We start from the raw sequence: 16,222 nt of genomic DNA, 5'->3' as shown, positions 1-16,222 counted from the left end.
TTTTGGGATGACTTGATGCATTATTTTGCAAATTTTACCCAGACCTGGATGTTTTTCTTTGTAAGAAAAGGCTTCCATCTTGCAACCCTACCCCATAGCCCAGACATATGAAGAATACGGGAGATTATTGTCATGTAATACATAATCAGTACTTGTCAATAATTCCTGCAGCTCCTTCAGTGTTGCTGTAGGTCTCTTGGCAGCCTCCCTGACAAGTTTTTGTCTTGTCTTTTCATCAGTTTTGGAAAAATGTCCAGTTCTTTGCAACGTCATTGTTGCCTCATGTTTTCTTCACTTTTTAATGACTGTCTTCACTGTGTTCCATGGTATATCCAATGCTGTGGATTTTTTTTTTTACCCTTCTCCTGACTGATACCCTTTAACAATGAGATCCCTTTGATGCTTTGTAAGCTCTCTGTGGACCATGACTTTTGTTGTAGCAGGCAGCTGAGTAAATGTCAGGAAAATCCTTCTAGGACAGCTGAACTTTATTTGGGGTTAATCAGAGTCTCTTTAATTGATGGCAGGTGTGTACTCAAGAAGACTGAATGCTGTAATTAAATCAAAAGGTGCTTTAACAAAGTATTAGTTTACGGGTGTGCACACAACAAAGTATTAGTTTAAGGGTGTGCACATTTATGCAACCAGCGTATTGTACTTTTTAATTTTTTATATTTTTCCCCTAACAGATTTGTTTGTTTTTCAGTGGGATTGTACAGGTTATATGTCACATTAAAGGTGGGAAATGTTTTGAAATTATTTATTGTGGTCTCATTTTTTATATCACAAAAACCTGGCATTTTAACAGGGGTGTGTAAAATGTTTTTATCCACTGTAAATAAATAAATACATAAATAAATGTTTCATGCTATTTAGAAGGCATCCTGGGATATTGTCTGGGCCCATTGATGCAATGTTCTTGGTCTTAGAGAGATAATTAAGGACCTGTTCCCTAGTGATAGTAGGGGGAGTTACATTTGAGGATATTTCCTGAGGGAAGGTTGAGGGGGAGAGAGGGATAAAGTTGGAGCTGATTTTATCAGCCAGGAGGTTTGCTATATCTTCTGACTCAGTATAGGTGGCTCTATTTACAATGAGCTTTTCACACAACTGTGTATTGCCTTTGAGGTTGCGGACATAGCTAAAGAATGTTTTGTGGTTGTCTTTGGCCTGGGAGGCCAAACTTACCTCAAATTTGGCTTTGGTAGACTTTATTTGTCCTCTGCGTTGTTTGTTTAGTTTGATGAGAGTGTTTTTATCCTGCTGGGTGTTGCACCTCCTAATTTTTGCCATGACTTTCTTTCTCCTGTTACACAGCCAATTGATTTTGTGATTCCACCAGGGTGGCTTGTTTTTTGAGTTAGTTCTGTAGTTCTTCTTGGTGGGTTCAGCTGCCTCTATGCAGCTATTAAGATGCTTGTACAGGGTTTCTGTGAACAGTTCTGCATAGGCAGAAGTGTTCTCAGGGTTTATGGGGGCTTGAAATTTTGCCAGGTTCTCACTTAACAGCAGGAGGTTAGCCTTAGAATAGTTCCTGAATATTTAGGTTTAGCTGGGGATCCAGGTTTTATTTTTACTTCAAAGGAGGCAATTTTGCGGTGTGACCTGACCAGGGAAGGCATTATAGTAGGGGGTGTGCAGCAGTCTTCCATATTAATGAGGACCAAATCCAGTATGGTTGCACCCCTGGTTGGTGTATTGACTTTCTGGTCCAGGGAGTTTATGTTTACAAAATTCAGGAATCTCTGTGCATGTATGTTTTGTGCCGTATAGGATTCCCAGTTAATAGTGAGGTAATTAAAGTTACTCATGGATATGGTATTGGATTGGATGGTTAGTGTTTCTAATAACTTTAAGTAACAGCTAAAACTAATACTAGAAATTGACATTGATACTTAATGGGCATTTGTAAGTGTGTATTTATTTATTTTATTTTTACATTTGTTGACCGGGAGAGTCCAATTGGATTACAAGTCCATTTTTAGTGGAGACCCAGGGAGAAAAGCTGGAAGAGAACAATTTTTTACAAAACATAGTTTTAAGGACAGACTTTTGACATACAATTTCCATAGAAGAGACTTTGACATACATATTAACTAACAGATAGGATACATTCGTTGTCTAAAATATAATGTTACATTTTAGAAGATATTCCTAAGTTTAGGATTCCTGTGATAGATTTGCTATCAGAGTAAAAGCAGAGAGACGTAGAATAAGGCTCCGAGAGAGCAGATGATGCTTGCTATAGTTGAGAAGGATAACAAATTGATTCACTATATGTCTTTGCCTAGTTTTAGTTGAGAAGGATAACAAATTGATTTACAATATGTCTTCTCCTGGTTTTAGTTGCTTATGGAAAGCTCAACATTGCTGGGGTAGTTTTCCCTAACTCCTGGAGAGATGGGATGAGTATAGACTAACAGTCCAAAGTGGGTACACTACTATGACTAGTTGGCTTAGCAGAGTTACTTAAGTTAGGTGACGTGTTCTAATGAGGCATTATTAACAATCATGCAAAAATAAGAAAAAAATATTTATTATACTGATATACATTATTCATAATAGCCACCACCAAAAAGGGAAAAAAATTTAATTTTGGCATAACGATGCAAACTGCTATAAGTGAACAAACTCAACATGCTAGTGTGGTAAACCAAATACTTTAAATGCCTACATTTAATATCCAAAATAAAGGCTATATCGCCTTATATCACAAAGAAATATCAACCATCAAAAACCTTATTAATGCTCATCTACTAATAATACAACCAGATGACACTATCTTAACTCAGGGGTCCATTAACAACTCATACTCATCCACAAAATACATTTATAATAGGACCATGAATATAGCCATTATCTATAAGAAATGACAGCAATTGATTGTCTGACTCCAAAAGCACAAGCCTAAAACATTAACTGTCATCAAGATCTAGCTCAAGGATAACTCATGGATTGCTCCAGATGAAGTCAGTGACTACTCATTATTTAATGGCTTTCTGCCACAAAAAAGACACAGAGGTAGAGTTTTAACATTAACACAAAAAGACATTACATTATCACCAAAGTTAACACCCAAAAGAAACATTAATAATAACACTGATCCCAAACTGACTTTTGTTACTAGAGCCTATTGATAACCATGCAAAAATATTCATGACACTGGTATATACTCCCCTTCCAGGAAGCCCCAGTCTTCCCAGTATCATACTGGGCAGCATTTTAATGCATACCATGCATCATAAGTTAATGGTATTCAGAGACATAGACCTAGATTGGAACAACCACTTCAAAACTCAATTAAACAAATTATCACTATCATATAGTCCAACTCAACTGGCAAAGACAGTCTCAAGGATGATTAAAAAAAAAATTCACAGCTCAAGACTTACTTTTAACTAACGGTCCTAAAAGGCTACACTCGTTACCAATTCTCCCCACCATTATGAGAAATCATAACCAAGTTCTTACAATTTGTACTGTAAAATCAAAAATAATTCCTTCAACTTATATAACAATTACAGCACTGTCTGAATCTTTAATGGATCATCAATGTATTGAACCACATTCATCTGTCAGGACCCTATTGTATAGTATTACAAACCACAACACAACTTTACATGCCATTCTTACTCAAATTTAAGATAAAGTATACCCCTTAAAAAATAGGACATTAAAGTAGAAGAAAAAAAACATGGCTAAGCAAGCAGCTTATACAAGCAAATAAAAAATAGAACTACAGCCTGGAAGGAATAGAAAAGTAGCCTAACTGGCCAAAATAAGATTGCCATTGTCAAATACCATAGAAAATATACAACAATTAATAATACTACTGCTAAAGGTAATTAGTGTAAAACATTATAGGAAACACAATGAAACACAATTAAAAATGTCAATGAAATTCTGGGACACAGTTAAACCATGGGCTCAAACAAAAATACTCACTACCACAAATAAAGCTGCCAAAACATTCTCTAGGACTTCTAAATGAAATTAAAGAATAGGTTAGTCATATACCTGCTCTACTGAATATACAATTTATTGCCCAAACTACTCCCTTTCCAAATGAACCGTTATAAGGAATCTTTCCCTACTCTCCCTTCTGCTTAAGAACAATCACCAGGAAAGAAATAAAAGAAGTTGTTAAGTAACATTGAAAACTACAAAAAGCATGTAAAATGCAAAATATGACTACATGCAGATTAATAGTGTGGCATCCAAGTAAGCAGATAAATTGTTGATACCAACCCTCACCAACTTTTTTTTGTCCAAGGCAAATAAAACTCATTCAAAGAGTACACACACCACAGTGATGGAGGAGATAGCTGAGCCAGCCAACAAGAAAGGTCAGGTCTAGTACAGACAGGATGACACTTTCCAAAAATATGGTAGTCTTCCAAGCATTTTAAGAACATCTGGAAACAAATCTCAAAAACTGTCACTACCTGTGATGTAGGCAGAAAGTCAAAACAACAGTCTGTATGGCAATAAATGGTGTGAAGAAGCAGCAGTAGAATTCAGACTCAAGAATCTGATGCCAAAAGGCAAAAAACAATGTTTATTGCAAATCAGGTAGCACTGAGGAAGACTGTTTGTGACCCGAAAGCTTTGCAATAAACATTGTTTTTTGTCTTTTGGCATCAGATTCTTGAATCTGAATTCATGTAGGCAGAAAGCACAGATATACCAGCTGTTTCACTAGCATTTGAAAACAGGAATTGCTAGTGTATAAAGGAGCCAAACTGCCAAACCCAAGCACTGAGCCTGCCTCCAGATATTCCGTGAATAATGGAAATAACACCCCTTGACATCTTTAGACAGAACATTGGGGCAAATACTTTGTCATGTAGCAGGCTCAGTTTCACTCAAAATAAACTTAATATTGGCAGCACAACCTGCATTTCCACAAATACCTCAAATTAGAGACTTGACATAATGTTGCATACACAATAAGAGACGCACAAATGGCATAGACTAGTACCACCAGTACCCTTAATCACAAACTGAAGCAAATGTGATGAACGCTGATCCCCTGTGTCTTGACACGCCAACCTCAAGATAAGGTCACAAAAAACAGAAAGTTCAGCCGATATATATTAAAATCAAGTATTTATTATCCAAAAGTTAAGCGCTTTCACTCGCTAAAGTGTTGTAGTAACATTTAAATAACCTCACTGGCGCCAAAATGTGCTGTGTTAAAGCAACATACACTTAAAAAGCAAACAACAGTATGAGTTCCTTAAAATACTGAGTGCCAATAAAAAGGCACTGAAATAATAACACAGCCATAAAAATGCAGTCATAAAAATACAGTCATGAAAATCATTCACACTAATATAAAAATAATGATTAGTGTACAAACAAACATGTATCTGAAAACTTGTAACCCTTGAAACATAGTAGATTTTCACAAGTCAGGTAGTATAAAAATAAAAATAGGTATAAACAGTTAATCATCATCCTCTTGACTTGTGAAAATCTGCTATGTTTCAAGGGTTACAGGTTTTCAGATACATGTTTGTTTGTACACTAATCATTATTTTTATATTAGTGTAAATGATTTTTATGACTGTATTTTTATGACTGTGTTATTTCAATGACTTTTTACTGGCACTCAGTATTTTAAGGAACTCATACTGTTGTTTGCTTTATAAGTGTATGTTGCTTTAACACAGCGCATTTTGGCACCAATGAGGTTATTTAAATGTTACTACAACACTTTTATGGAGTTCTGATGAAGCTCACATTGTAGCAAGTGAAACCGCTTAACTTTTGATAATACTTTATTTTAATATATATCGGCTGAACTCTCCATTTTTTGTGACCTTATCTTGAGGTTGGCATGTCAAGACACAGGGGATCAGCGTTCATCACATTTGCTTCAGTTCGTTGTTTCACTGAATGCTGGAATTGCTTTGGTTTTGGTTCTGTTGAATTTGTCCTCATGGAGTCTGATCAGGACGCCACCCCACCTCTATCACGGTACTTCTCTCGAGGTGAATCAAGCAAGGTCAAAATGGTATTGGCTGAATTAAGGGGCGAAGTATGCAAATTGTCTCTTTTATTAACTAATTTAGGTCATAATAGTACTGAAAAATGTAAAACAACGGCCAGTGGTGATATAAACTTGGAAGCCCTTTCAGTTTACAACACTGTTGCTTCCATTCCTCATCAAGAAGAAGCTTTGAACAACATTTCAGGAAATGTGAAAGAAGCATCCACCAACTTTTGTCAATAATTGTCCGATATACCTAACGGACAAGGGACAGCACAGAGGTGTGCGAGTCGAATAGATTTACCTGTTCCCTTACAGCCTATGGTACAATGGAGCAGCAGCAGGCTGGGTATCTCCAACTTCACTTTTGATTTTTCCTTTGGTGAACTAGAGGATGAGATGAAATGCATAGGCACCAAACCAAAGTGGCCGTTGCCTAAGCAGACTTATGCTCAAACTGATAGGAGTATAACCAATGGTCAAATCAATGCATGTACCACGAAATCACCATATTTTAAGGACAAGTCACAGTACATTCATTCCGATCCTTTAAAACAATTTTTGGATACTGATTGCATATTTGATCACAGAACAATGGACAATATGTCTGGAGACTCACCTGTACTGCAAGGTACTCTCAGAAACGTTATGTATTATTTAGGTAAAAAGCTCAGTATTATTAATAATTTGAAGCTAGACAATGCTTATCTCACAAAATGTATTGAATTGAAAATTGTCCCTATGGGACTTAGATTTTTTAAAACACCTATGGGAATAGAAATGACAGAGGACATTAAGTCTGAATGTAACAAGATGTTTGATCAATTTGGTATACAGTTCATGCAGTTATTAATTAAATGCAATGATGGGAAGTTGGTTAAAACAATGCATGAAGTAGAAAAGTTAAATGACAAGATACAAAGTGATTTACTTTTTCCCCAGTGGGAAAAATTATATGTGAAACAGTTTAACACAGTCGATACCAACACCAAGAAAGCATACCAAAGAAAAAATAAAAAACTTCGGAGAGATATTGAACAGTATAAAAAGGGTAAGGCCTATTTTTGGGGCAAAAATCTTGATGAACATTTTGATATTAAGTACATACACACCAATCCACATGTTAATGACTATTCAGATCATATCCCACAGGGGGAAGAGACATCACATTTTTTATATCAAGGGGACAACAGGGGACAACAACAGGACAGGAAATGGCGAAGGAATTGGAGGAAACACCACCCTCAGACATTTTACAGACCCCATCAGTACCACAAAGGGTATCAAGGGTATCGGCAACAAGGATATCACTGGAGACATCCAGGGTATCACCAGTAAAATCAAGGTTATGAGTTGGGGAAATCAAAGATATCCACAGAAAAATCAGGGATACTCATAGGAAATGAGGGAAAAGTTTTTTGTAGAAATGAAGGTAGAGATGAGACACCAACCTGCACTCACAGTTTGCACAGAGAGTATATTATCAGAGATGGTATTATCAATTCATATCAAAACTTTAATATTTACAACTACACAGACCTTCCATTGAACACTTCTCACTTTAAGTTATTCTCTAAAGGGATGAAATACATCCCAACCACGAAATTTAGACTTGTTGACTGTCTTAATGAGATTAAGAAATATATTAGGAAATTAAATCTAGCCATCATGTTCAACGACAGTACAGAGGATAAACCACTACATAAAAAAGAATGTGGTATGTTGAGAAAGAAAAGCACCTACATGCCTCCCATACATCCTATTATTTCAGTGTATGACAAATCTGTGTCTAGGCAAATATACCAATTACAGAACCATTTAAATGGCTCTAAAACCAATTTTAATCCATCTGATGAGGAGTATAAGATTTTACAAGAGCTTAGAAATGACAGGAACATCAGAGTAATGAAACCTGACAAAGGGGGAGGTATACTCATCTACGATAGCACTGAATATGCTTCTAAAATGCATGACTTACTATATAATTCAGGCAATTATGAGATAGTTTCTTTAAATTAAATTAATATTGCCTACAGACACATCGACCTTCATATAGAAGAATTTTTGACTGATCAAAGAATCACCATGGACACCTACAACTACTTAAAGGTAGAACATCCTGTTCTGGCGTCCATAGTAGGCATCCCTAAAGTACACAAGCATATTGACAACCCCCCTTTTAGACCTATCATATCAGGCAGCAGATCCAAAACCTTCCCTATGGGGACAACTGTTGATAAGTTTCTCAAACACATTTATGACACAATACCACATTTAGTAAAGGACTCGTGGGAATTTTTGAGAAACTATTCATTACACTTTTGGAATGCTGAGTTACTTTTTGTTACTGTGGATGTCGTCGACCTATTCTCTTGGATCCCGAAAGCAGCAGGTTTGGAGGCTTTTGCCAACAGTATTAGAAAGTACGCTGGAATAGAATGGGACAAAGCTTGTTTGATCTTAGAACTGATTTCTTTGGTTTTGGAACAAAATTACATCCAATATGAGGGGGAATACTTTAGGCAAACCAAAGACATTGCAATGGGAACAGAATGTGCTCCCATCTACGCCAACTTGGTTATGCTGGACTGGGAGGAATCCAAGGTTTTTACAAGTGAGTACAACAAACATATTAAATACTACTCCCGTTATCTTGACGACATCTACATTTTATGGGATGGCGGCACAGGCATGTTAAAGCAATTCTTAGATTATCTAAATTTGAGTAGTGAGTTTTTGAAATTTCCATCATCTTACAATAGGGAAGGTCTTCCATATTTAGATACTTACATCTCCAAAGGTCATAACGGTTTCAAATCCAGACTTTACAGAAAAAAACACTTTTTCTAACGGTTATTTAGAATTCTCTAGCAATCACCCTAGGAAACTTTTTACTAACATATTCAAAGGACAAACCATACGTGCTATTAGAATGACTTCTACACATTAAGAGATGTTAGAAGTGTCTTTTATTACCTCTCTTTTCAGAGATAGAGGTTATGACACTAATATGATGGCTCACACAAGTACCATAATCATTAAAGAATGGGGTGAGAAATATACACCGTTATTAGGTCAGAATTATAACAATAGAGGGAGTAGTAGAGTAAAACAGACCAACACAAAATCTGGCACTGATTTTGGGAGAGCATGTGTTTTGGAATTTGGTCCACATATTGGTAAAATCAAGAAAATTATGTTTAACAATTGGATTATTATACAGGCAGACCAGGATATAGTTAAGATATTGGGAACCCAGCCACTATTTGTTAACAAAATGGGGCGTAACATCAAGAGTTATTAAGAGAGAGCTGGTGTTACTAAGACTGTTACCCACAGAAATACTACTAAGTGCGGAAGTTGTAAGTATTGTCATGCCATTTTAGAGGATGGGAGCATCATTTTAGAAAATGTAAATAAGACAAGTATTAGGTTTATTCAAGGTAATTGTAACACTAGATGGGTTATATATTTAGCAAAATGTATGGTGTTTCCTGGATTTTATATAGGAAAAACAGAAAGAAAATTTAATAAACGTATATATGCACATTTATACAGTATTAAGACCAAAGATGTAAATAATGCCTTATATAGGCACATTAAAAAATATGGGGATAGACATTATTTTAAATTTGCAATTTTAGACAGTGTTCAAATCGACACAAGAGGGGGTGATTACAAAGGAATACTGTCCTACAAAGAAATCTGGTGGCTGCTATACACTGACGCTTCTAATACACCAGGACTTAATGACTATATTACTATCAAGCCGTTGTTGAATATAAGTTGATCATTAACTGTTTATAAAAAAACACTGTTGTAATAACGGAAGCAAAGTAGGAATGTCCCAATAAAACCTGTATTTATTCACATTAAAATCGATAAAACAGGATAAGCGCGCTTTCGCTAATACAGCTTCTTCAGATCCATATAAAAAACACCATTATAGCACCTATATATAAATAAATTCAAAAAAAGTTTATCCAATCAGACTTGATAATTAATTAAATCCTTAAAGAAATATTCCATATCAATAACTTACTAATACATATTGTTATAGAGTAAAGATGTTTCTACTAACAAATATTAATATCACAACTACTAAACAGATAAAGATACATACAAAATTATATATATATATATATGTATGCATACAGTATGCTACGAGTACAAATATAAATAAACATATATATATGTACGTATATATACACAAACCTCAATACTATATAATATATAATACCATCATCTGATGTTACGACGTTTTTTCAATAGGGGTTTTATAGATGCTCTTTCGTTAAGCCCCTTACCTCTATCTGCCCTTAATTTTATAATCCAGTCATTCTCTCTGGACTCAGTATGGTTCCGTATATCTCCTCCTCATATACTAGGAACTATCACTTCTAGGGCTCGAAAGAGGAAACTATGATTTATACCATTATGTTTAACATGCTTAGCTAGTGCATTATGCTCTAGCTGTTTCTTAATGTGGTATACATGTTCACGTATCCTGTCTTTAAAAATCCTGTTGGTTTTTCCAACATAAAAGGAGGCACATTGCTGGCATACAGCTAAATAAACCAAATTTGATGTCATACAGTTTGCTTTAACAGATATTCTAAAATTTCTACCTGAGTCAGGATGAAGAAAATTATCACTAATATCTATATACTGACAAAAATTGCAATGGCCACATGGTTTAGTATAAAAATCACCATTTTGTACTATCTTATTCTTGGGGTAGCAAAGAATTCTCTTCAAATTCTGCTTATTACGATATAAAAAAATAGGGTCTTTCACCCACTATCTCTCTTATGTCCTCATCTGTCTGTAGTATTTGCCAGTTCTTGGATATAATTCTATTCAATACCGCTCTGTCACTGGTATAAAAAGTGAAGATCTTAACTAGAGATGGTCTATTACATAGGACATCCCTATGTATATCAGGCCTTGGGCCAAAGTATGGTGCGGCTGTATCTCCCCTATGGCTAATTGCTACTACCAGTTGCTCATCAATTTCACTTTCATTATAGCCTCTATCTATCAATTTCTGTTTTAAGCTACCAAGCTCATTCATAAATCCTACTTCTGATGGATTTAATCTAGAAGCTCTCATTCCTTGGCCCCTAACGACATTTCTAAATACAAAGTTGGGATGCATGCTAGATCTTGCTAGCAGACTGTTTCGATAACAAGATTTACGATATACACCAGTGTTAAAGGATCCATCTGTTAGTCTTTCTATATATAAGTCCAGGTAGTCTATTCTGGACCTAGAACTCTGAATAGTAAATTTAAGGAAAACAGTAAGATCATTTATTTTCCTAAAAAATACATCTAAATCCTTTTCATCTCCATTCCAAAGAATAAAAAGGTCATCTACAAACCTACGATAGAACATAACATGCTGTTTAAACTCATCTATCTTGAATAAAGTGGTTTCTTCCCAATGTGCTAAAAATATATTTGCATATGTGTTAGCACATGGGGTACCCACTGCCACCCCATCTTGTTGCCTATAGATGGTATCTTGGAATATGAAAATATTATTCTCTAATATCAACTGTAAGAAGTATGTTATTAAATCTATTTGCACCATCGTAACTTCACTGTATGTCTTCAAATATTCAGTGATATACTCTATCCCTAGATCATTCGGAATGATTGTAAACAAAGACTGTATATCCAGAGTAACCCATATGGAATGAGAGCTTCTAGACTAAATCCATCAGAAGTAGGATTTATGAATAAGCTTGGTAGCTTAAAACAGAAATTGATAGATAGAGGCTATAATGAAGGTGAAATTGATGAGCAACTGGCAGTAGCAATTAGCCATAGGGGAGATACAGCCGCACCATACTTTGGCCTAAGGCCTGATATACATAGGGATGTTCTATGTAATAAACCATCTGTAGTTAAGATCTCCACTTTTTATACCAGTGACAGAGCGGTATTGAATAGAATTATATCCAAGAACTGGCAAATACTACAGACAGATGAGGACATAAGAGAGATAGTGGGTGAAAGACCCTATTTTTTATATCATAATAAGCAGAATTTGAAGAGAATTCTTTGCTACCCCAAGAATAAGATAGTACAAAATGGTGATTTATATACTAAACCATGTGGCCATTGCAATTTTTGTCAGTATATAGATATTAGTGATAATTTTCTTCACCCTGACTCAGGTAGAAATTTTAGAATATCAGTTAAAGCAAACTGTATGACATCAAATTTGGTTTATTTAGCTGTATGCCAGTAATGTGCCTCCTTTTATGTTGGAAAAACCAACAGGATTTTTAAAGACAGGATACGTGAACATGTATACCACATTAAGAAACAGCTAGAGCATAATGCACTAGCTAAGCATGTTAAACACAATGGTATAAATCATAGTTTCCTCTTTCGAGCCCTAGAAGTGATAGTTCCTAGTATACGAGGAGGAGATATAAGGAACCATACTGAGTCCAGAGAGAATGACTGGATTATAAAATTAAGGGCAGATAGAGGTAAGGGGCTTAACGAAAGAGCATCTATAAAACCCCTATTGAAAAAACGTCGTAACATCAGATGATGGTATTATATATTATATAGTATTAAGGTTTGTGTATATATACGTACATATATATGTTTATTTATATTTGTACTCGTTGTAGCATACTGTATGCATACATATATATATATATATAATTTTGTATGTATCTTTATCTGTTTAGTAGTTGTGATATTAATATTTGTTAGTAGAAACATCTTTACTCTATAACAATATGTATTAGTAAGTTATTGATATGGAATATTTCTTTAAGGATTTAATTAATTATCAAGTCTGATTGGATAAACTTTTTTTGAATTTATTTATATATAGGTGCTATAATGGTGTTTTTTATATGGATCTGAAGAAGCTGTATTAGCGAAAGTGCGCTTATCCTGTTTTATCGATTTTAATGTGAATAAATAGAGGTTTTATTGGGACATTCCTACTTTGTTTCCGTTATTACAACAGTGGTTTTTTATATATATATATTATTTACGTAACAACGGAGCATTTACCAGGTTGGCTTGTGGTGACTTTGTGGATTCTTCTTAATTAACTGTTTATACCTATTTTTATTTTTATACTACTTGACTTGTGAAAATCTACTATGTTTCAAGGGTTACAAGTTTTCAGATACATATTTGTTTGTACACTAATCATTATTTTTATATTAGTGTGAATGATTTTTATGAGTGTATTTTTATGACTGCATTTTTATAACTGTGTTATTATTTCAATGCCTTTTTATTGGCACTCAGTATTTTAAGGAACTCATACTGTTGTTTGCTTTTTAAGTGTATGTTGCTTTAACACAGCGCATTTTGGCACCAATGAGGTTATTTAAATGTTACTACAACACTTTTATGGAGTTCTGATGAAGCTCGCATTGTAGCGAGGGAAAGCGCTTAACTTTTGGATAATAAATACTTGATTTTAATATATATCGGCTGAACTTTCCGTTTTTTGTGACCTTATCTTGAGGTTGGCGTGTCAAGACACAGGGGATCAGCGTTCATCACATTTGCTTCAGCTCATTGTTTCACTGAACGCTGGAATTGCTTTGGTTTTGGTTCTGTTGAATTTGTCCTCATGGAGTGCCCTTAATTAAGGCATGGAATGTGCTGAACTGCCTACACAGAGAGCTCTTAGAAATATAATGTCCTATCCAATAGCCATACAGTGGTACAGTGGCAATCAACCAAATTCATATCTATTGTAAGAAGTATGAGAAGACCATTGAGCAACACGTAGGCATACCTTACTGTCAAAAATGACCCACTCTTAGGAGTTTAGAAGCACACATCTGCTGCCTCCAAAATAGCAACATAATGCACAAATCCTATCACACTTTTCATCAGGTGGCAGTTAATGGCCTGAGCATAGGAATGACTAGAGCATGCTATTTGACATATCTCTACTGACACACATCTTATATCACCCTTTTCAGAAGCAAAAAAGCATGACCTTGTGTGGTAGAATTTTGCAATACAGCCTAGAATTAATATATATATATATATATATATATATATATATATATATATATATATATATATATATATATATATATATATATATATATATATATTAAATGGTATTGTAGGTTCTTGCTGAAGTGTTCTCAGGTCATTATTACTAATTCTGTCTCCTCTCTCTGCTTTGTTTGGATCTATTTTACAAAATCCCATGTCTTAATTCAGTAATCTCCTGATTTCACAGTTGCTTATCATAATACTGCCCCTACAATGTAGTGACACCAATTTGTATCTCATTAATATGAACATTTTAGCACGGATGTTATGCTAACAGGGGAATTTAGTGCAGATGTCTCTAAATAGGTAACCTTAATACACCATATTATCCACACAAACCAATTGCTAACATGTTCATCCAAGAGCTTTAGACATGTGCACACTATACTTATGAATGGCATCTGTTAAGCTCATAGGACCATGTCTCTGCACTACAGAGGTTTTCAGTAGTTTTCAATTATTACATAATGATGAATGTCATCTGATATCCCAACATATGCCTGTGTGCATGGGTCAACAACTTTGCAAGGTTAGGTTTATTGGTGCCTGTCCAGTTTTGTTCAAGTAAACCTATGTGGGAGGACATAGCTTACTCAAGAGCAGAGTACCTTGGGGTTCCTGTGTATTGTCAGAGAGAAAGCAAGATTTTCTTGTTCTTCTTCTATATGAACTTTCAGGAATATCTGCTGGGCCAATATGACGGTCCGTTTTTTACAAGGCTGATACCAGGCTTGAACTTGCAGGGAAACTGGGTGATGCCATTGGTTTCAGCCTGGTGAGCTATGTAGGTATCACTGCAGTGACTTGTGGCACTGTAGCACTACCCAGACATTCTCATAATTTGGGAATGAGAATTAAGGATTACAGACTGACAGAGTTTTACTGTAAGCAATTTTTCTATTCTTTTAACAGGTCAAATACTGTAAAGAGTTCTTTCTACACTGTCTTATAGTGTCCAGCGAGAGGCAGGTGAAAAAGAAAGGATGTAAAAGGAGGCAAAAGTACCTCCTCTTGCAGTTGGGAGTATATGCAATGTGCACTACTGCACCACAGGTGTATGTTTTGTGTTACATGTGCATGCACTAATCTGTATCATTTTTTTCTCCTACAGGTGTAGTTGTGCTGGTAGCAGCAAAGGAGTGATATTAGTCACATCGGCTTGCACCAGCTGATGCCTCTGGCACTAGGCTACCACTGGTCCAAAGGCCCATCTGTCAGCAGGAAGCAGGAGGTCAATCTCCTGTACGTGACATGGAAACCCTATGGGTGGTGTCTCTGGCCACTACTTAGGAGGGTAGCAGAAGGCACTCTGCTGATAGTATGCCAGAGGCATCTGCTGGGATCTAATGTGGCAGTTGTGCAGGTGGTATCATCTGGAATGTACCAAAAACTGGATGCCAGTTATCACCACCTGCAATGTTCACTTTTCCTTCTATTACTCACTACCTTCCCCAACTATGCTTCATCTTCTTATATGAAAAATAGGAAAAAAAGGGAAAAAAAATCACTGTTCCACAAATAAATAAATAAATAAAATTGTAAAACATTACATAAAGTGGGGGTCTTCTTCACCCCACACCCCCCCTACTTAAATATACCATCTCCGAGATCACACTACAGTCACAAAAATGTCAAAGTAAAGGAAGCAGCCAAGCGATTTTTTTCCCAGGGAAAGAATTTGCTTAAATGCTGTTTTGCTATTTTGCCTTTTCGTGCTTTCAAGTTCGATCAAGATGCATTTGAAAGAATGCGTCTTCGATCATTTAATAGGAACCCATTTATATATATATAATGGGTCTGTGTCAGATTCACAAAGTTCCAAAACTTTGAAATTCATATAGTCAAGACCATATGATCGAAGTTTTGGAACTTTAAACATTAAAAAAAGTAAAAACAACTTTTCTTTTACATTTATGTGGGGGGCCACCCCCCACACCCCTGAAAATTAAATATACCAACTACGAGATTGCACTACATTGAGGAAAAGTGCAAATTTCCTGTTCTGCGATGTACCATGATCTCCATTCAAACCGTTCGATGTCCCAAAACTTTAATCATATGGTCCCGACCATATGAATTTTAAAGTTTTGAAAATTCGATAGTCTGATAGGGCCCTATATATATATATATAGATATATATATATATATATATATATATATATATAT

This window comes from Protopterus annectens, chromosome 13.part0, assembly GCF_019279795.1.
Source record: "Protopterus annectens isolate FY-2018-M chromosome 13.part0, PAN1.0, whole genome shotgun sequence".
Lineage (NCBI taxonomy): Eukaryota > Metazoa > Chordata > Ceratodontiformes > Protopteridae > Protopterus > Protopterus annectens.
This window is presented reverse-complemented; position numbering follows the sequence as displayed.